Here is a 23,347-nt window from a genome sequence, read left to right on the forward strand (position 1 = left end):
TAATGAGAAATAATAACTTAAAGTTGTGGTAGTATACACTATGGTGAAGGAGACTAATAACACAAACCTATGGCAGTTCTCACTATGCATAACACGACAGAGGGTAAGTTTGGGTGAATCCGGACAGTTCCGATGTTTCTTTCTTTCACTACTATCCCGCTAAACGAAAATATCCAATACTTTGTCATATTTAATGATATGTTGGTATGCATGTACAACTGAAATGGTTTTCTTGGAATGGCATGTTAAGAAATAAAAAAATAATTTTCTAAAAGTTGACAAAATCTTTGATTTGCAAATTTGGAAGGGTGAATCCGGACAGTAGGTTGGCGATTCCGGACACTGAATTTTGAAGGAAGATATATATATACATGATAGGTATATCTTAGATTACTATATTGCTACACTAACATTCTAACATGATAAGTACAGAATATAAATACGAATACATGATAAATACATAAAAATTACTAACATAGCAATTTCTATATTAATTACTGTTGAAATTGTAAGCTAAATGTAGAGTAGTATAACTACCACTATAGCGTTTAATCATTAAATATAATAATCACATTTGTTTCCATTAGAACTACATTGTACTACTATTTTTTGCCAGTAACAACTAAATTATTAGTAAAATGTATAATATGTGTGCACTGAGACTAGCATTTATTTATTTTTTTTTCTTTTTTGCGTTAATGACGTCTGCCAGTTTCGTGAAGCACTAGTCATAATTCAGACACATCGTCCACAGCTAAAATACGGTTCCTTTCCACCGCCAACACATCTTTCATGAAACCAGGTCTTACACACAGTACAGGACAACCAGAAACAGTATTTGATTGATGATGGTGCATAATAGTTCTTCCCACAAAATCCATAGTTGTTTTCGTCCATACCTTAGATTGTGTTTGAGAAGATAGTTTGAAGCAAACTGCAATTCGTGATACTTAATCTTTTAGCAACGTCGGACCTTTGGGATGTGGGTTTGGAAGATGCAACAGCATTAAAAGATATGAACTGTTTATCTGATGACTCTGCAGGCGATTGAGACGTGTTTGGGGATGAATCTGTTGACACAAAAGAGGAATTGTTTCCAGCCACTGGCGGATCATGTTCATTCGACAAAAGGAATTCATGTTCCCGAACTTGTTGCGGATCAAATGGGAATATACCAGATGATGTAGCCATTCAGTAGTGTAGAATTTTTGAGCACCTTATGATTAGCATTTTGTCATTTAGTTGTGTTTGTAGATCCTAAGATAATTTTATAGCTTTTTCTGGTGATTCTTTAGAGTCCATTAATGGCAAAAATGAATAGACGCTATATGTAAGCAATAGACCTCACTTACTATTTCACACTCATAAACGTGAAGAGCGAGAGAGGAGAGAGTGTTCTGAATCCTCTTAGTTTATTAGTCACATTGTCCGGATTCAGCTTAACGTAATAAACGTATCCAAATTCACCCTTCCCTAAACTTCCGGATTTGCCCATTTTGAGCACTGTAAACTTGTGCACGCGTTGAGCAGGCACTCGCAAAGTAATATAATTCTTCCAATATGCAACGAGTAAAGTATGGTCTTCGCTTCGATATATGTCTTACTTAACGACTTGCTGATAATCACTTCTGTGTAAAACCATAACATATTCCACTAAAAAGTTACATCAGGTCAAAAAACGTGCATGAACGTTACTGTTTCTTCTTATTTCTCCCACCGTCGAAACAACGTATAACACTCTTTGCACTTAATACTCAACACTGAACTTTAGGAAGGTACGGTGCTTCAAATAGGCATCACAAGTCTCCACATAATACATGCGAAGAACAGTATTATCGTAAGCTTATGAAGTCCGGATTCAGCGACTGTCCGGAATCATCCAAACTTATTATAATAGACTAAACTTATGGCAATATATTCTATGGTTAATGAGATATAATAACCTAAAACTATTACAGCATACACTATAGTTAATGAGATATAATAACCTGAATCTATAGTTAATGACACACAATAAATTAAAAACTATGGAAGTATACGCACTAGTTAATGAAACAAAATAACAAAATTATAATAGTATACACTACAGTTAGTGAGCAATAATAATATAAAACTATGCTAATATACATTATAGGTAATGAGATATAATAACTTAAAACTTTGAAAGTACATTCTATAGTTAATGAGACACAGCAACCTAAAATTATACTGCAGTATACACTACGTTTAATTAGACATAATAACATAAAACTATTGTAGTATGCACTATGGTTAATGAGACTTAATAACTTAATACTATAGCGCTATACACTATGGGTAACGAGACATAATGACACAAAACTATGGGACAATAAGACATAATAGACTAAACTTACGGCAATGTACTCTTTGGTTAATGAGTTACAATAACCTAAAACTGTAGTTAATGACACACAATAAGTTAAATCTATGGGAGTATACACACTAGTTAATGGGAAAAAATATCTTAAAACTATGATAGTACACACTATGGTTAATGAGGAATAATAATATAAAACTACGCCAATATACATTATAGGTAATTAGATTAAAAAACTTAAAACTTTGAAAGTATATTCTGTGGTTAATGAGACACAGTAACTTAAAATTATACTGTAGTATACATCACGTTTAATTAAACATAATAACATAAAACTATTGTAGTATGCTCTATGATTAATGAGACATAATAACTTAATACTATAGATGTGTACACTGTGGGTAACAATACATAATAACGTAAAAGTATGGCAATATATTCGATGGTTAATTGTGAATAAAATCTAAAACTATGGTGGTATACACTATGGATAATGAGACATAATAATCTAAAACTATGGCTATACACACTATAGTTAGTGAGACATGATAGCTCAAAACTATGATAGTATACTCTATGGAAAATGAGACACAATAGCCTAAAACAATAGGAAAATGCTTTGTGATTCATGAACAGAAAAAGCAAAAGCTATAACAGTATGCAGTATAGTTAGTGATACACAATAACAAAAAACTATGACAGTACAAACTGTGGCTAGTGAGACATAATAACTTAAAAGTATAGTTAACGCCTAACCTTCCCAGAGTTGTACGAAATTCTTTTAATTTGTTACATGTTTTAGACCCTATATTAAACCTAATAGTAAGATTTATTTTATTAGAAACACTAGTGTTGCCTAAAAATTGTAACGTCAATACGAATTACGTACATACGTTATTCCACATAATAACTCTTGAACGAAAACGATTTCTTGAATTCTGTTTTTTTTTTTCATTAGCAACAAGAGCGATTATCTCGCTCGTTAGTTCGATAATGAAATAAATATGTTAACATATTCATTAATAACGGTGACGTTAACGGTTAGTATTCATCCCCAAAACAAAATAAGTGATGAAGTTAGGTTTGGTTTAATGTTAAAAGTTACAACATTTTCTGAGACTATACGTGTTTTCCGGTTAAGAGATTTGTTTGTTAAGTCCCCAGAAAACGTTGCTGAGGTTAGAACGTCACAGACTTGGATTATGGTAGGATATATGAAGCCCAGAGTACTGTAGTTGCTTTAACTAAAGCCAAACAGATTTGATTTCCAAATGTTAAACTAACTAATGGTTAAACCTCAAAAGATATAAGTGATTTTAAATCGTTCCATACCTGTAATATAAGAGAGTGTATACACCTCACATGCCTCGAGTACGATCAAGTGTACAGGGTGTATCAAAACAACACGGATAACGTTTGGAACTGATTCCTGACACAAGATAAGAAAAAAAATAGACTAACCTGGGTGGACAAATGCTTCCTTTCGGAGTTATAAGCTGCCGAAAACACGAGAAAATGAAATTTAAAGTTCCATAGCTCGAATATTATGGAGCTAACCATGGTCGGGTCAGGGCTTTGTTTAGGAACTAGTTTGTGTCCTATCCAAATATCCATGTTTGAGAATCCTGCGGTACTTCCGCAACAATTTTTATAAACGTAGTTGGTGAGTACTTCAAATTGTACGCCTATAGTCAAACTGTCTCCATAAAAATTGTTGCGTGAGTACCTTAGGATTTTGAAACATATATTTTTGGATCGCGCACGTATTAGTTCCTAAGTGAAGTCTTGAACCGACTACGGTATGTTCGATAGTTTAAACTTTATTTTTCCATGTTTTCTGCAGCCTTTAACTCCGAAGAGAAGCATTTGTGCACCCAGGTTTGTCTATACTTTTCGTCTAATCTTGCTTTCAGGAATCACCTCCCAAACGTTGTCGGGTATAAAGCGTAAAGTAGGCTTACTGATCTTGTCATTTGGTTAACCTAGAAAGATTTTATGGTGAAGCTCAAAAGGTATTGATGATGTTAAAAATGACATATTTATGGTATTAAAGGGTATATAAGTTAATACTGATCATTTGAACTATTAGCGTAGATTAATTTATAAATGCAGGTTTTTGTATCTTCTTTATCGTATTTGCCAAAGTTTATTAAGATTTAAGAGCTATTGGCGTATTGTCAAGTACTTTTTACGAGAATAAACGCTGAACAGCATATATTGTGAACTAATCTCAAATTTAGGACTTTTAGTTAAATGAGGACATGTTTCTGATGTTATGTAAATTAACTAATGGTTACTTCTATTTTATCGACATTTAATTGATAAGGGAACCAAAGTTTCCCGAAATATATTAAAAAAAAATTGGAAGATGTAACATAAGCCGTGCCAGAAATCGTACATTTATAAAAGACGTGCAAGGTACAGTGATACCAATTACTGTATGACTTTCGGGGGACTCAGCACACATGACCAGGTGTACTGTTTATTAAAACAGAGTGACATATTTCTCCGATATTTCAGGATTGTATTGTTTGTTATGCTTGACCTGATCTCTTTGGTGCAGTAAGTGTCTCTCATCAAAATACCTCCCAGAAGTGATCGACCACTTCAAGTTTTCTTTCTCCTACGTTGACCCGTGGGGGAATTGCCACAGCCAAAGAAGCATTCAACAAGAAAATATAGCTGTTAACTAGCAGGCTTAAGATTGAACTTAGGAAGAAGTTGATCAAGTGCTGTATATGGTTCAGAAACTTAGACATTACAGAAGTTAGAGAAGATACATTTAAAGAACTTCAAAATGAGGTGCTGGAAAAAATGGAGAACATAAAATAGACAGAGAAAGCAATAAACGAAGATGTTTTAAAACGGATAGGAGAGAAGAGGACGCTTCTAGCCAGCATCCTTTATAGAAAAGCCAACTGAATTGGAGATATCTTGCGAAGAAATTGTCTCCTTCATACCGCAATAGAAGGGAAGATGGAGGGAAAGCGAGGAATAGGAAGAAGAAGAACAGAACTGATCTATTATTTGAAAATTAGAAAATATTAGGAGTTAAGAAGAGGAAACTGAAGATCGAGAAATATGGATGTAACATTTCCAGGCTTAAATATAAAATTAAAAAGAACTCATTAGTTCCAGAACCTGGCGAAATCAGAAAACTTTAATAATAATAATAATAATAATAATAATAATAATAATAATAATAATAATAATAATAATAATAATAATAATAATAATAATAATAATAATAATAATAATAATAATAATATTTTATAATAACTGTTTGTTACCCTTATATGCAAAAATAAATAAATAAATATTCCTTCCCTCCCAAATATGTAATATATACAAGAATTCTTTGTTTACAGTAACAGTTTTGAATTAATAACAATATTTCCTCCCTTGTATTTGTTTCAAAAAGGGCATAATATATCCAGAATTTTTTAATGTTTACAATTCGTAACCTGATGGTAAAGTGGACGTTATATTCTTATATGTACTGAGAAACAAGTTCGAAGGAAAATTATATAGATACTCCTATACAGCTCATTAGATAAAAATATACATTATGATATTTATGTATTTCCTTCTTACAACGAAAAACTATATCACTTTGTAGTAACGCGACCTACTTTTTGGAAAACAAAGAGAAGTAACAGCAACACCGTGTTCTAGCAACACAAATGTAGATTTCCTCTATGTATTTCCCAAAAGGGTTACATGTAACATTGTTTTCCCTCATGGTTTAAACAAGCTTGGACGAACAATGCATGAAGGGATTAGTGCTTGGCTCTTTTGCCACCACACGGTGCCTCTTGTGTGTCCAGTTACAATAAAACACATATACGTATGTATGTTTTACTTTTTTTTCAAATTTTGTTTTGTTATTGTTTCCGAAACTTGTACACTACAAGCTTATACTTACATTAAACGATGTAAAATGATACAAACATGGACATGTAAAATCCAGGGTCTCTTAGTATCCCTGTCAAATCATATTTACTATATAAAATCACACAATTAAAAATTTTATTACTGAGATGTGATACTATGGTTATCGCATTTTCAGAAACATTTTCACAGTATAATGATATGCTCTAACCTTACACATTGGCTACTGCTGGATGTATGCTTCTCATTCTGACCAATAGAAAAATTGAATTCCCGAAGCAGTTACTTCCTAACTGGTTCCATCCACTTCTTTACCCACGTTGATTTGGGAAGTACATGACGGTAATGTCGTATTGCATTTTGGTGTAAACGTCCTGAACTTCCCAACTATTTGACAACTTCCCAATTATTTGAAAATATGACCTTTTCTGTACTAGACACCCGAACGCCTTTAAGGATATGAATTCCTCCGTAGCCAACAAACAGGTGCAGTTTCCTCTATTTCAGACCTTAGTGCTAAATGATTGGAGAACAATTCACATAGCATTACGACGTTTAGAGGAAGGAATTGAATCATTCATGTCTTTTCAACAATAGTGAAAGAAAATCCATATCAGAAATAATTTATTCATACTCAGTGTTTTCTAATGGTTGGCACAAAAACCAGTTTTTCAGCTTTTAGAAAAACCGGAATGGGTTTTGAAAATTTCCAAAAAAACGGTTTCGGTTTTCTCCAAAACCGGTTTCGGTTTTCTTCAAAACCGGTTCAGTTTTCACTGAAAACGGTTATCGGTTTTCTCCTAAACCTGTTCGGTTTTACACCGGATCCGGTTTCGGTTTTCTTCAAAACCGGTTCCGGTTTTTCCAAAATTTGTTCTATTTCCGACCAGAATACTGCTTCGTTGTCCGGAAACCGAATCTGTTCCCACAGAAATAGATTTATGTATCTTCCAAAAGTTTTCACCGAAACCAGTTTCGGTGAAAACCGAAACAGGTTTCGGTGAAAAATCGAATCGGTTTTGGAAAAAACCGAAATGTCCATTTTACGGGTTTCGGTTTTTCTGGAAACCAGATTCCGGTTTTTATAAAAATCGGTTTTGCCCATCTCTAGTGTTTTCTTCCTTAAGGTGACTCATACATGTATATTTTTCTGAAGTATAAAAAAGTGCAATAACTCTTGCGGATTTTTCATCTTTTGTTAAAGAAGTGTTCTATTTCAGTTTAGATCGATTTGAAGACTAAGCCAAGACTATATTTTATGGATTCAACAGATAATACCTTCAGTTTGTCCGTTATGCCTACTAGTTTCTTTCAGTTGCTTAAATTTAGATAGAAATGCCTTAGCAGCAAATTAGAATGTGTAGAATAAAATATTCTTGATGAGTATGTTACAATCGATCCCCTTTCGAAAAAACACTGATACTACTACTACTATTACTACTACTACTACTACTATTACTGCTACTACTACTACTACTACTACTACTACTACTACTACTACTACTACTACTACTAATAATAATAATAATAATAATAATAATAATAATAATAATAATAATAATAATAATAATAACAATACGTATAAAAATCCGCTTCTCAACAGTCCATCGGCTTCGGATAGCCTATGTAGTTACTTGTTGAGTGATTAACTGACAATAAGTCGGTTCTTTTTTATTTATTTCTGGTTTATCTCACCAGAATTCAATAGTCATTTAATTCAAAAACTCTTTTCATTTAATTCAGAAACCCTTTAATTGACCATTTTGAGAGTGAAAATCTTAATGGTAAATTATGTGCAGAGTTCCAAATTTTCTCACCTGTTGGGCATTGACTTAACCCAGCATTAATAAACTTTTGAGTTGATTATACTTATGCACATTGCATTAATTTGTTCTAATTTAACCTTAAAGAAATAACAGTGCATTCAGATTTGTGTTCACTTCCGTTAATCATATATTTTTATCAACATATCAAACGTTTTTACACTTTGCTGTGTTATTCTGTTCGTGGGAGATGACCCCCGCCCTCTCCACTGATGCAATGGTTAATGCAGGGATGCAAATAATAATCGGTGCGGGCGAGCATTTAATATCATACCGAAGGTAAGTAAGTGATTTCTATAGTGGATGTGGGCTAGTAGCTTTTCTCTTGGGCGAGGTTTTTTTTTTTTTTTTTGGCCTATTTGCATCCCTGGGTTAACTTATGCGAATTTTGTTTATGTGGTTTCGTGCCAGTGGCAAAGCTGTAGGAGGCCTGAAAGTCACGCCTCTACTCATGGATTTGGTACCCAGAGGCCTCCATTATAAGCAATGGTCATGTTACTGCTAACAAAAAATCTTCACGTATGATTTTTCCGCTTTTATATCGTAAATTAATTATAGCCTCCTTCGTCACCTTCCTCTCTGTGCTGCCACCATATCCTCTAGAATGTCTCTCAAGATACAATTCCTTTTTAGACAATGTCCCAACCAGTTCCTGCTTCTCTCCTCAATAGTACCTAAAAATGTTCTTTTCTCCCCCCCACTTCTTCTAACACCCTCTCATTCGTTTTCCGCTCGACCCAACTATACTTACAGATATGAAATATCTTTCATATGAAATATCTTTCATATATGTCGTTCACAAGACATTCCTCAGGCTAGTCTAGTGGCTAGCACACACGGTTCCGGGCTCAATTCCCGATGGAAGACCTTTGACACATTACAGTGGTTCGGATACCACCTTAAACTTTAGGTCCGTATCTCATATAGTCTCGATGCTGAAATGGGACGATAAACGTCAACTAACATGAACATCATTTTGAAGACGCTTTTCAAAATAAAACAGTCTCAACTATAGTGCCAGGTGATATTAATCTCTGTTAAATTTTTCACATGTAATTTGACGGAATGTTCTGCCAATCAGAAACGTACACAAGGGATAGGTCCTTGCGGTTCGGAACTCAAAATCACGACTTTTCAGTAAATTTAGTCTGATTTTAGGGAAAATGTTACACATGAATTTGGACCCCTATCTCTAGAAAATCTTCGATACCCTTAAATTCTTGCATCCCTTGCCAGTACATAGCGTTATTTTGAAGGGAAACATGTCACATCAGTTTGATGATTTAGATAATAAGCGTTTAAATATTTTCACATGCGTGTCGAATAGACTGTACGGAAAGTAAACGGAAATTGTGCTACTTATTTAACCTCTAAAATATAATTGTTTGAGTAACGTGTATTCTTCATAACAGCAAATAGATATATATTTACATTGTCGCTATCATTACGTCAATACATCAATACGTACATGAGCATTCTCTACATAGGTATACCACTATCCGTGCTCTGATGAGAGCAAAAAAGGGACTAAAATCTACTTAAAAAAAAAAAAAAACATTATTAACGCTTAACTGCTACAGTTTAGCAAAAAAAAAAAAAAAAGTTTTTGCACTACCATAAGCAAACGTTTTGTGTCTGGTTGAACGGAATAACACGTTACATCTATCGAACTTTTCGAAACTGTTTATCTTTTTTTTTTCTTTTCCTAAACACAGAAAGCAAATAGTAAAAAACAGAGGAAGAACGTAATCAGCAATTGACCTTTTTAGATCATTTTACCCCTTTTCTTTGTTTCTTTTTCTATTTATTTTAGCGTCGAATGTTTTTTTTTTTTGGTTGAATGACGACGCTTTCCTGTCTGAGAGCGTCATTGTTTCTCTCTCTCTCTCTCTCTCTCTCTCTCTCGCTATATATATATATATATATGCTATTAGTGGGTACCGCAACAGCTTGCCTAGTTGGAAAATGGATGGCAGAATTTAACGGAAACAGACATATCTCATCTGCTCTGTGGGGGGGGGTTATTATTTCAAATGTCTTCTATCATAGAATTGTGGGGTGAGTGAAAACGTTCGGTTTTCATAACTCACATTCAGTTTAACTGAACATTCCTTCTCTCATCATATACAGAGACCATAAGCATAAAGTGATCAAGTAGTACAGAGAGGACTCAAAATTATGAACATGAAGATTACCATCTAAAATTTTACGGGATGGCCGTAAAAATAAATAAATACATATAAATATCCTTAATAACAATGCTTTTATAAAATCCATTAAACAGCAGGAAAATAATTAAATCAGTAGTTTTGGATAAGGTATGAGCTAGAAAATTTAGATTTTGCTTTAGTGCACGTTTTATTTATTGAGTCTAAAGATCCAATTTATTTGAATAAAAAAATTGTTGTGTCTGGAGAACTATATATATACCGGTAGTGTAGCCAAACCCAAACTATCATTTAACTCAGTATGAAGTGCTTCTTCCTTAGAAATACGAAAACTCGATTATGGGGCCGTTAAAAAATTTTGGGAGCCCTGATCGAAGATCCAATATATCTTATATTCAATCAAAATTTTCCTTGTACACCTTATATCTGTAGAACTAAATATAGTGTAGCCAAACCCAAAGTAACACTTAGCTTAGTATGATGTGCTTATTACGTAGAAAATGCGAACATTCGCTTTAGAGGCCTTTCAAAAATTTTGTGGCCTCTGATCCTAAAACTAATTATTGGCCAAGATCTCAATCTTTTGATCCATTTTTGGATCATTCCTAGAATTCTTGTTTATTATGGAACACCAATCGCTCAAAACAAGTTGTTCATTTCGTACAATGACAAGAAAATTCTACTTTTTTTTCAGAGGCGGATCATTTCATTTCTATCGTGATTTTCAAACATTAAACAGTTTTGTTCGATTTTCTTGTCATTGCATGACTTCAAAACTATTGGTTCAGTTGTTTAGAAGGAGTAAAATTTAAAATTTAATTTGTAGGAGTAGATACAGAGCACTATTGATATCCAACAATGAATTTGGTTCAATGAGTAACACTAGATGACACTAGCTTACACTTCAGCCACAAAACTCATTTTTCATTGAAGAGTTAGGGGCTAAAAGTGAAGGGGAACACAGGGGGACGTCGTCCTCCAACTTCCAGAAAAAAATATGTGGCGTCTAACAGCATACAATGGACAAAGATATGCAAGGAGGACGGTTTGACATCATGCGTCCCCTTACCTTTTCAGATTCACTTTTACCCCTGGGAAGAGTGGGATTGACCCTTCTTCCACCAAGCCCTTCAATTGAAGTTCGGTCTTGAATACCTTCCTTTTGACTAATTACTGTGTCCGCTACACAAGGGCACCGATTTCTCTGTAAATTTGCGGGGGGAGGCATTCAGATGCAGAAGGTATATATAAGAGGATTTTAAGACAAATTGCATTCAAATTATGCCAAATATTGTATATTCATAAATACAGAAGGGAGCCCGAGCCCCCAGGATCGGCGCCCTTGCCTCTACTGCCTATGAATAATTTATATTCCAAATACATTTGTAATAACTTAATTTCATAATAAAATGACAAGGTTAGGCACAAATCAAATGTACATATTTTATTTCATCAGGTTTATGAATCTGTTCATAATTTCAGAGCTGAGAGAAGAAAAGTTGATTTTTAGCCTAGCAAAACGGGAAAGGATTTTTTTTTTTTTTTTTTTTTTTTTTTTTTTTTTTTTTTTTACAGAATTCTGTATCATACATAAGATTTTTCTGTACCAAGCAACGTTCATGTTTGTTGCCTAGCCAAGACCAATGTGAACAGCCACAAATAGACGGAAATCCTGTGTGTCCGCCATCGGCACGTGCAGGATACAGAAAGCTATACTAATGTGATCAACATTACAGTATTTGATTATGTGCGAACACTGCTTACTTGTTGGCCCAGAAAAATCTTCATCACAGCACAGATTTTCTAAGATTGCGGAAGCAGCACCAGGAGGGAATTTACGGATTTTCTTCCTAAATGTGCTAATTCTTTTTCTCCTTATAGTTGGTATGAAAATATTTAAAGCAGACGCGTAAAATAAGCTATTTTTTTTTTTAGAAAGTCACTTGAAGAAACTCATTCTCAAAAATCTACCCTTTGAAGATTCTTGCAAGAGAAGTATATTATACTAAGAAATGAATAATTTCCATTGTAAGGAAAACTTATTCCTGATTATTATAATTTTCTACTTTTTTTCAGATATTTGCTGGTTTTTAAAGAACACAGTTAAAAAATAAAGGTTTTCTGGGCGACACCCACTCATGACAACGTAGACTTGATTCCAAGGTAAGTCTTGTACGAAACTTTCTTTCCCAAAGCAGTAGTGTAGAAGTCCATATTTTAAATAAATGTCATTAGTCAAAGGTTTGACTCGGCAAAATTGCGTTTTGAGAGCTGTTACGCTAGTTTGTTCCATGTAGTACCTAAATCAATAGTCAAGTTGTGCTAATACTTTATGGCAAGCTATAATGTTCTTAAGATATGCATGATTATTACTCACTCTCTAAGGATTAAAGGAGTCTTATACAATGTATATAACTCAGAAATTGTAAAGAAGATGAGATTCTATTTTATTTTGTCACTCTCCTTTCTTTGGACGGAGACTGTTTCGATCGACGACTCCACCCTCATGAGTCGGCCAATCTTCATTCACATCCGTAATTCATATAATAATGCTTTCTTTATTTCAACTGCAAATTTTGGTTGTTATCCTGTCATATGCATGCATTTTTCCGTTGTAGTCAAGATGACAAAATCATTTTATTTCGTTCCTATTCTTTTTATAACATATATATGGAGCTCCATGATACTTGTGATATGAATGTAAGCTTCATGATTGTTTCTACTAATTATGATAATATGATAGACTTTGTATAATTAATAAGTAAACTGAAATGATATAAAATCTTTCTGTTCAACGTCCCACAAATATGCTGTTATGAGTGAGGGAGACAGATAATTAAGGCAAGCAAAGGAAAAGTTAGTGGATTGAGAGTGTGGGAGGAAACGGGAATACCCCAGGACATGTTGATCACCATAATGTTATTTGGGCTACTATCACTGAACCACTTGATACTAAGAAGAAACTGTTAAATATTTATACCAAGCTATTTACATAAATTTACTTGCAATAATACTAATTAAACAGAAGCCACGGTGGTACAGTGATAGAACTCTGGTGCATAGGGGTTTATTGCTTGATCCCAGTTTAGACCAAGTGGGTTTTCTACTTGATAAACACACTGTACATCAATTTCCTCGGGGTTATCCTATTTTCACTCACTTTCCTATTCTACTATTTTAGGTCATTATCATCATCAACTTCTTCCTTAGCCTCGAGATATAATCTGTAACCTTAAACTCAAAAGAAAAGAAATTAATTAAACAGTTTTTAAAAAAGCTGAAAATGTCAATCAATGGACAGATAAACACAGCAACCAACTGAAGAAAATATTAGTTCTATTCATCCAGCTTGAGATGAAATGGATAGAATATTATATTGGTCGGAAAAAAACCTATACATACAAAGTGAAATCCTGTAAAAATATAGAAATACAGGGAAGTTTAACTGGAAAAATTTCCACGAACGTAGAGTGTAAATCGAATAATGGTATTCATCTAATAATGAGAAAATTGAATTCCAAAAATCCTTGTTTCTTGTCTTACGATGTTTAAGAAAAATGAAATAAATGTTCTCATATTTAAAAACGATAATTTAATCGATTTCATTAGTTTAAGACCTTGGTGATACAATTTTGAGCAAAGTTTTAATCCACCCATTTTACAAAGTTACAGATTAATATATTTATATATCAGGAAACAGTTAATACAGGAAGCATTCAAAATGTATTTCTTCTTAAGATTTCAGAACACGGGATAAAATTACAATAATCAAGATAGTAGTCATCCCTCTTATGAGACCTTAATTACGTGAGATCACGATAAAGACTCCTATCATGGAGGGTGGATGGAGTTGCGTGAAGCATATGTAGGAATGTCTGTCGCCTTCGCTGTATAGGACTGGGTAAAACATTGTTTTCTAATGTATTTAATTTTGAAAGATGAGTTCTTATTTTCAGTTTTTCTAGTTTACCTCAGTCTTAATTACCCAGATCACATTCTGCATTAAATCAGAAGATATTCTCTATCAAATTAATCTCATCTGCATTATATCAACTAAATATGGATTTATAGACTGTTTGTTACATTTAGGTCCGGTTTGAAGGTACAGGAAATCAAATTATCAGGATAATTTCGTACGTTCGCAAAATATAAATTTTTAATTAACGGTCCGGGACACCCGAGTCAAAAAGTGTGGAAGTACAATCGACTTATCGTTATGGATGACTGAGTTGTTCCAAATGTACTGTCAGAGGGGACGATATTACGAAATTTGAGACATTAAATGGAATTCGAGTGTCTCTTAATGCTCAAATGTTTTCCAATGACATAGTTATCTTCTTGAACAACTGTTTCTATCAGTTGTGGAAGTTTAAGGTGTTAGCGGCCTCGGCAAAGTGTACATTGAACCTAATTCTGCCACTAGAAGCTAAGATGAATTTTACATACTACATTACAGTGTTAATTCTATTACAACTTTGTAATTTCCGTTTGATGCACCTAAAATATCCTCATTTGGTAGTAGCAGGTGACCTCTGAGTGGGAAGATAAATTGTGTTCTGCGGAGTTGCTCAGTATGCACTAAGCCTTGACAGAGTCATATTAGGCAGTGATTTTTGTTTTGAACTTGAAAATTAATAAAAATTAAAATTACGTCATTCACTGTTGTAGACATCTCGGTTCGTAGTGATATGGAAACCTGAGGACTTGATTTCGGCCTTTACAAACTACATATTCATGATAAACATAAAAGGGTGATGTATGAAATTTACTCCGTAGGCGTGTTATTAATACAAAATATATTAGCCAAGACACTGTTAGCTGTCTCAGATAAAACAAATCTCTTGTACTGTAATTTTCGTAACCTACAGATTTTGCATATAATCAAAACTGAAGGACAAAAACTTCTTAATATTCTGTTGTACGTGATTGGCTGTGTTTCATAGCAGAGTTTTCCTTTTCGCTTGTGGAATACCATTTCACACATTGACATTCGTCTTGTGTCTTCATTCAATCAAAACTTACTCATATTTGCAACAGGTATCTACTTGAGGACCATCAAATTGTAGTTGAAAATTAATTCAGTAAATTTTGACCTAATATACATATTTTATATGGGAATCTGGTTGGTTTGCTTTAAACAAATTGAACTTGATTTTTCTGTTCTGTTCTGCATTTAAATAATGATATTCCGTGCCTGAATAGAGGGATTCTTTGGCGGGAAATGAGATTATGTGTTCATGAACTTTAGCAATGTCAAATACAGATATAACATTATCATATTTTCCTTTGCCTCTCCCATCCGCGGGACTTCCATCTGTAAGAGAATCTTGGGTATCCTTCTTATTCCTTTCACACTTACATTATGCAAACTCAGAAAGGCCTTGCAGCAAACTTCGACACGATCACTTCCAATTATGCAGAAACTTGTGAAAGTTATTTTGTTTTCTTCTTTGTCTATTCCTGCAACGTTTAACAGCATCCGCCGTATTAACCCTTCCAAAAAACATTATGCTAGCCTTTGGCTTGGAATTCAAAGAAACGAATGAGAACTGACACTTGATCCTCTTTGCTAATGTTTACAGAGCATTTTTACAACACTTATATGGTAGATCTATCATTTTAGCACGAATTTAATTCCCTCTGTAGTTAGTATGATGATCATGGCCCTTTATTTTAGCGCATTTCGTAATGTTTCGTCTGTATTTTGCAAGATTGTTCACACATTTCATTTTCTTCTCTATGGCACCTCTGTATATGTGTCCCTTTTAATTTGCAATTAAAAAATTAAAATCTTCCTTGTGAAGCAACACTGTTTGCTGTGAGATACATACGTTATACTTAATGTATACTTAATCTATTGTAACGGCATGATGGTACCAACTTTTTAAAAATAACATCCTCCGAAGATGCCAACCGTTGAATGCAGAAAGGCTTCAAGTCCTGGACATAGGTTCCTTTTGCACTCAATAAAAGCTGCAACTTCGTATTTCTAGCTCAATATTGGAAATAGGAAAGTCATTTTTGCACTCAGTGATGACCAGAACTTAAGACCTGACTTCAGGTGAAAACTCAAAATCGTCACAGATTGGCGTTTCTCCAATAAGAGATTCAGCTGAATATTTGAGAAATTGTATTCCGAAAGCAGAATATTTATGATGAATTAAGTATTTTTTTTATGGAATTGTGTTAAGAAAACATTATACTGAATACATTTCTGTACGTGCCTGATTAAACTATACATTGACGTTAGATTGAGCATACTTTACACAAGGATAGGGAAGTTGGCTTTGGCGTAGGAGACTCAGGTTCAATTCCCAGCGGGAGTTCATGCGGTTCGGATTCCACGTTAAACTGTAAGCCCACGTCTCATATAGCCTCGCTGCTGAAAGGGACGCTAAACAGAAAATGAAATCAAATCTAACAAATAGGAAGGAGAATTTAATCGTTTTAAATTTCAATTTCTTAATGTTTTGGTTAAGTAAATTCTTTGTATACTCTTTTATTGCGTAAATGCTCAGACAAAAAATTCTGTAATAAAATTCACTTGGACGTGAGATTAGATATATGTTAAACTAAAAGGAATTGACACTCTCTTAACTTACTTGATGGTCTCTGCGCTCACTAACAGCAATGGAATTAATTTGTGGTGCTGTACACACTGCGTATAAATACGTCGTTACTCCCTTCCTGATAAGATCGGCTTCGAAATCGATGCGAAACAAGAAAACAACTAGTCATAGATTTGTAGAAACTTGAATCATTTACTCGTGTACTACAGATTTTGTACTCCGCAGGCGTGTCTGTTTCGTAAGCTGGGGAGTTATGTGTCTCATCAACCGGAAGAATTGAAGACACGAAACACATCCAGCCGAAAGTGGGCTGTTTAACCTAAAGTGAACGTTGGTTTTCAAATTTGTTAATTTCGCAAGATTTAAAAATTATTTTCATAAATTGTACTATTGTATAACTAATGTAATATAAAGTTTGATTCAATTATATTAATATGAAGTCAATGTGCAACTGCTCTGCAAATATGTAATCCTTTGTCATGAAATTGCCAGGAGATAATGACAAGTATCTTGTTATTCACGTAGTAGAGAAATCTCGAGAAGAGTAGTTTCATGCCGCCAAAACTGAACAGACTTTAAGAATGCCTCATTGTGGCTTTTCCCGACGCTAAATTCACGGTATCGCATGTCGTAGATATGTGTCAAGTGCGTAATTTTCATGCAGGTCGTGCCACTGTCAATTGCGTTATGTGGAAATATGCGGCACAAAGTCCTGAGCCCACCACACCGATGCGAGGCGCTGTAAACGTTTCTCAAAATGTGTTCAAGATTGTGATAGACTTCTACAAAGGAAAATTGCGTCACCGAAAGGTGAAGCAAAACGTCAAAATCTACTCTGCGTACTACCAGACTCATGCCCTGTGTGAAATGTACTAGTATTAAAAACCAGCATTGTACTGATAAGACGTCATCCAGGTTAAGCTGCACCAACACAAGGCATCCAACCACATGGCCAAGAAAACATCACTTGAATTCTATCGCGGTTTAGAACAGGAAAGTTGGAATTTAGTCAATTCTGTTCTCTGACTTACTTGGACTTGGGTACATTTCACACAGGGCATGAGTCTGATAGTACGTACGCCAAGCGTTGCCTGTTACATAGTCAAGACCGCACTGTCACCAGTCTGTGGAAAAAAATGTAAAGTGAAATAGTATGTCCAGCAGCAACGGCCAGGCAATAGTCAGTAGGGTAGCCTACAGATGGAATACAACCGGTGGTGGAAACACGACATTTTCTAGGTAAGTGATACATTCAAATTCAGCTCAATATATGTGAATCAGTAGCGTCACTTCAGATTTGGCTTGGGGGGGGGCAAGACCCCTTGATATATGTAAAATTTCGCGTTTTTCACTGACTTGCTACTATTCTATTGATAAAATCTATATAAATCTCAAACTCAAGGGAGGGGGAAATGCCCCTCCCTGCCCTTCCTAAATGACGCCCCTGATGTGAATCAGTTTCTGTATGTGTCTAGAACATAAGTCGACCTTTGTTGTCGTAATATTGTTAAGGAATATACTTAGGGACCAATTCCCAGTTTTAAGAGAAGATTTATGTGCGTTCTCATTTATTTAATAAAACGAGAAGTTGTAGAAATCTATTACTTCTTTTATTTCCAGTATTGATTTTCGTTTAACAAAAATGATAGCAGAAGGCAACAAATGTTTATTTTTATAAGAAGTAAAAGTCCCAATAATAGTGTTCATTTCAAGGTCTCTCAGTTCTGTTGCCACGAAAATTAGCCAAAACCAGTTGAACTTCTTTATCCAATACTAATTCAATTACAAATACTAATAGCAACAAACTAGGGCACCCATGTTGTGGTTTTCAGGTAGGGGCAAGAATCTGCGACATTCCAAATGTAGTCTCAGATTTTGCGGTAACTATTCTAAAAATCTATAGGGTTTTGCATCTTGCGAAGAACAATTTCCTGTAGAGGGGCAAGCACCCCACCTTGCTCCCCCTGATGGGCGCCCTTGACAACAAACTGTTTTTGATATCGATTCAGTGTCCCAATGACAGGTTCCATCTTCCGACCTTCACCCGGTGTTGCAACCAACGATTGATAAATCCGTTACTATAGATTTGAATACTGAATCCAAATAATTTGGATATTGAGTAATTAGAAAGTCTACTATAATTTCTCAATGTAAAACGAAAGTCATTTGTTCCAGGTTTATAACACGTCACCCTATTGCATGTTACAATGCTCAACTTCGTAATATCTAATTTCAAACTTTGCTTCTTTTATCCTAAATTAAACCAGTAGTTTCATTAACATGAGAACCACAAAATTGTGTTTTGTACTCTGAGAATGAATTTTATCCTCTGCAATTTTATCCTCTGCTATTTAATATTTAGATTTAAATCCTTACAAAACCCAGGTCTTTCTCCGACTTTGAATGCTTTCATGAATGAAAACAAAATGTAAATTCTGTTTGGAAGCATTACGTGATGCTTTGTTTCTCTGTTTTGCCAGTAGAGGGCAGTGGGTGAAAAACCATTCCTCTTCCCTTGGAAATGTCTAGATTTCATTACACAAACTAATTTTCTGCTCTTAAAGTTTTCGTAAAATTTGATGGTTGTTGCGCAAGAGAGAATCTTAAGAGATTATCGTTGCAGAGGATGGTAATATTCACATGAAAATATATAAACTTTCTTTGTTACGTAGAAGTTGTGGACAAATTAGAGCTTTATATTTTTTTCTTTTTTTCTTTTTTTTTTTTAAGCTTGGCAGTATCTACAGGTGCTGTACGTTATTCATTTGACGTATACACGTATAAGCATTGCATAGCCGTACATTTTGACTTTTTCGAAACATGGTCTCTCGTGCTGAAAGGTCTTTCCTATGTTTGCTCTACTTTTTCTTTAATTTTAGGGCAGTGTTCCGAAAAAGCTAACACAGAAAATCGCTAAGTGTAAGATGAAATTACTCCAAGTCGCTAAATTGCATAAAAGGTCGTGAAAAATTATTTATGGAATTCTGTATTTCTCTCTGCCCATCTCTTTCTTTCTCCCCCCCCTCTCTCTCTCTCTCTCTATCTATCTATCTATCTATCTACTCCTCTGCTCTAAATAATTCGCCGTCTTCCCGCACAGATTTATCAAGGCTTGTTTCCTTGTCTCTCAAAGAAGGAAACAAGCCGTGATTTTACAAACATACCAGCTCTTGTTGAGTAGCAGTTTTGGTATTACAACTTATAAAAGTAACAACGTAATTTGAATGACCTAATTCTCTCAGTGATGATTATGATGTGGTGTAATGTCCGTAGGTAGCTGTTTGACCCGAAGTCCCTGAACAAACTGAATCCATGGTAGTTTGTCATTGCCTTCCATGTAATGATGATGACGTACTAAGGACGGGACCTACAGGTTAACTTGGGATCTAAATCACTTGTGTTCCCACCGGGAATCGAATCCGGGACCCCTTGACTACAAGGCAACAAGCTAACCACTCATTCATTGGGAACACAATCTCTCAATACTGGCATGAAATTTATTCATGTAGGTTTTAATTTACTGTCTGAAGAAAATGCATAACTACTAATGCTTAATTAACCGTTATGTCATTTTTATATTTCATAATTTCATTTGAATCATGATTGAATTTCTTCAATATTTTCTCTTACCATTGTAATAGCGAAATATGGATTGCTTTTTCTTTTAAACACTAGGCAGTGTTTTTGGCATAGTATATTTTGAACATAACACATAATAAAAGATTGTAATGAGTTTAGTAGAGAGCATTTTATAAATTTTATATGTAAAAAAATATATTAGTTTACGTAATGAATGCAGATTCTTTCATATGTTTTTAAGCCACTCGAACGAATAAGAGAAACTCTGGCTCGAAAGTATTGCAAATGAACCTTCCTCCTGTATGCATTTTCTTTTCTCATTAAAGTTGAATTCATGGTCTTTGGGGTCGCTGAGATAAATAGTAACAATTTTAATCCAATTCAACTTCAAAGTCATATTTCACTCCCCAGGGAGGGGGGATTTTAAAAGTAATACAAAACGACATATAGACCTATTAGTATTGAATTCATAGTTCTGGAGTTCGTTGAGTTTAATGGTATCAGTTTCCTTGATGTTTTACTTTATTCTCACCCCTTGGGGTGGGGGTAGGAGAGGATGACTTTTTAAAAATAATCCGATAAGCTAGCTAATTAGTAACTACTGCAATTAGAGCGAATTAACATATTTTTCTGGCGCTTGCGCGGGACTTCTCGGGTTGTTAGTTTTAAATATTACTTTAATGTGAATCTTAAAAAAAATAATTCCAAAATTTTGACGCCCCTAAATTCTGCCGCCCTTCGCTCGAGCACAGAATTACACTTACTTGAAAACGGGCCTATATATACATTAGATCTGTGATCAGTTCAAAAAATCGTACGCTACTAAAATCTACAAGTAAAAACGTAATTTACCGAATTATATGTCACTGACAATGACGTGTCATTTAGATTATAGTAGTTTAACAAAAGTTTCGCTTCTAGTTCAATACATAGTTTTTACTATGTGACCAGTTTCATTTCAATGAAACAAAAATGAATTCACGAAAACTCACAAAACGTAAATTTGCGAAGAAAAAAAATACACTCACTTACTTCACTTCTACTTAGGCTAATGCATATAATCAGCTTGCTATCAGTATTATGTCATTTCTTCCTCTCAACGGAAGCTCTGCAAATCCAAGGCCATTGAATGTTGGAATTGGACTCCGTTAGAGGGCAAGAAATAACAGAAAACAAAGTGAAATTCTAGAGATTTGACCACATGCTATATTCTCGCCTAGCTCGTTGACGATTGGGTTGATTAAAATATGTAAACAAAAAGTAAACACAACATATTTTTAAACTGCTTCGAGCTAAGGACAAGTTATTCGCACACAGTAAAACATGATTGTGTTAATTCAACTCAAATTTAACACAGGACAGTGATTCCAGCGTGACTACCGCTACGCGGTGTTAATTCAACACAGACCTCGCGGTATTGAATCTGTGTTAGTATTTTCAGTGTTGATTTGACACTATGTCGGGGTCGATAGTGTAGGGAAAAGTGTTAAGTGTTACTTGTGGTGGTGTTGCACCAACCCAAAGAAAGTAACACAGTGTGTAGGGTCTTAATTATTTTGTGTTAATATTACACCATGTCAAGTATCAACATAGCACAGTCCCTGCGTTATTATCACTTTCTTATTATTTCAACACACCATCTGTGTCATAATTCAAGGTCAAAGCCGTAAAAGTAACATCGATTTGCTGTTAGTTCAACACTCCCTCTGTTAAAATTCAACGTTGTACTACCAGATTAACACCGTTTTTGGTGTTAGTTCGACTCAACTTCTGTGTTACTACGACTCTTATTTCGGTGTTGAAGTAACTCCGTGTGCGGTGTTGATGAAACAATTTTTCTGTTGGAAAAACTTGTGGTGTGCATGGTTACAATTACCGAAGATTTTAATTTTAATATAAGAACAGTAAACTACAGAATACTTAATTTAGAAATTCTTCATAAACTTTTTTATCGTCCTCCCCAACATTTATTGTGATGTCTTTTTTGATGGTGCGAAACACGACCTTCGCAAACACCTTGTTCAAGAACGATAAGAAACTCTTACCTACATCCTTATAGTATGTTTACCTCTTAATTGTATTTCTACTTGTTTTGCGCCATTTTCGAAACAAAGTTCCCGCTGTTGATTGGTGAGCTCTAGTGCAGTGTAGAAGTGACACAGTAATACGGTGTTGTTTCTCGCTGTTGACATATTTCTTTCAAAACATTATGTAAAACAATTGAGAGCACATCTCGTGGTTTGCACGTTGAAATTTTGCGAATACCTGGATTTGTTTAATTATTTCTTTCTACTCTGTCTGTCTGTAGCTTCAGTACATAAGGCTTTGTAATTAGATGCCCAACATATTTGGCAATCAGGCAGAAAACAACGAGGATGATTCAACACTTATATTAATTCAACACACAGGCTGTGTGTCGCTTCAACTACTGGCATTTGACACACAACTTTAAATGGAGAGTGGGTTGTTCTAACCATCTGTTTGTGTTATTATTTAACACAATCGCTTTAACACATTGGCATGTTGTTGATATAACACGACGATCTTTTTTTACAGTGCAGAGTTATTCGCAGTTAGATTTTTTAAATAAGTCTGTAAATCGTCACTATAAAATCGCCAGAAAAAGTCGCTAATAGGGAACAACATACTTTTGTCGCTATTCTGTAAGTCGAATTAGCTAGACTTTTCCATCATATTGGCAACATTGTTTAGTTATGATAGTAGACATTTAAACAATTAAGTTTTATTTGACATATCTGGACCGTTTGCGACATTCCTATTAGCGACAGGAACTGTTAACTATCCTATGAGCGACCGATTCGATCTGTTAACTGCTCTATGAGTCACCGATTCGTTCATACTAAGATAATGGAAGAAGACAAGGTTCTCTCTTCTTTAACTTGTTTCATGCTAATGCGATTTAGAACCTAACAAAATGTACTATGAAAAATTTCGCTCTACCTGAATTTAATACGTGAG

General features: G+C 34.5%; 1 protein-coding gene across 2 annotated transcripts in view; it reads left to right on the top strand.

The window, feature by feature from the left end:
- The window catches only part of LOC145671053 (5-hydroxytryptamine receptor-like), a 1,055,419-nt gene that overhangs the window by 612,054 nt on the left and 420,018 nt on the right, over window positions 1-23,347 (top strand). For both annotated transcript variants that reach the window (XM_081739738.1, XM_081739739.1), the window contains one exon: window positions 12,297-12,383. The gene's annotated coding sequence lies outside the window, so the exon portion shown is untranslated. The remainder of the gene's footprint in view (window positions 1-12,296; window positions 12,384-23,347) is intronic.

Source organism: Thermobia domestica, chromosome 15 (assembly GCF_964235325.1).
Source record: "Thermobia domestica chromosome 15, izTheDome1.hap1.1, whole genome shotgun sequence".
NCBI lineage: Eukaryota > Metazoa > Arthropoda > Insecta > Zygentoma > Lepismatidae > Thermobia > Thermobia domestica.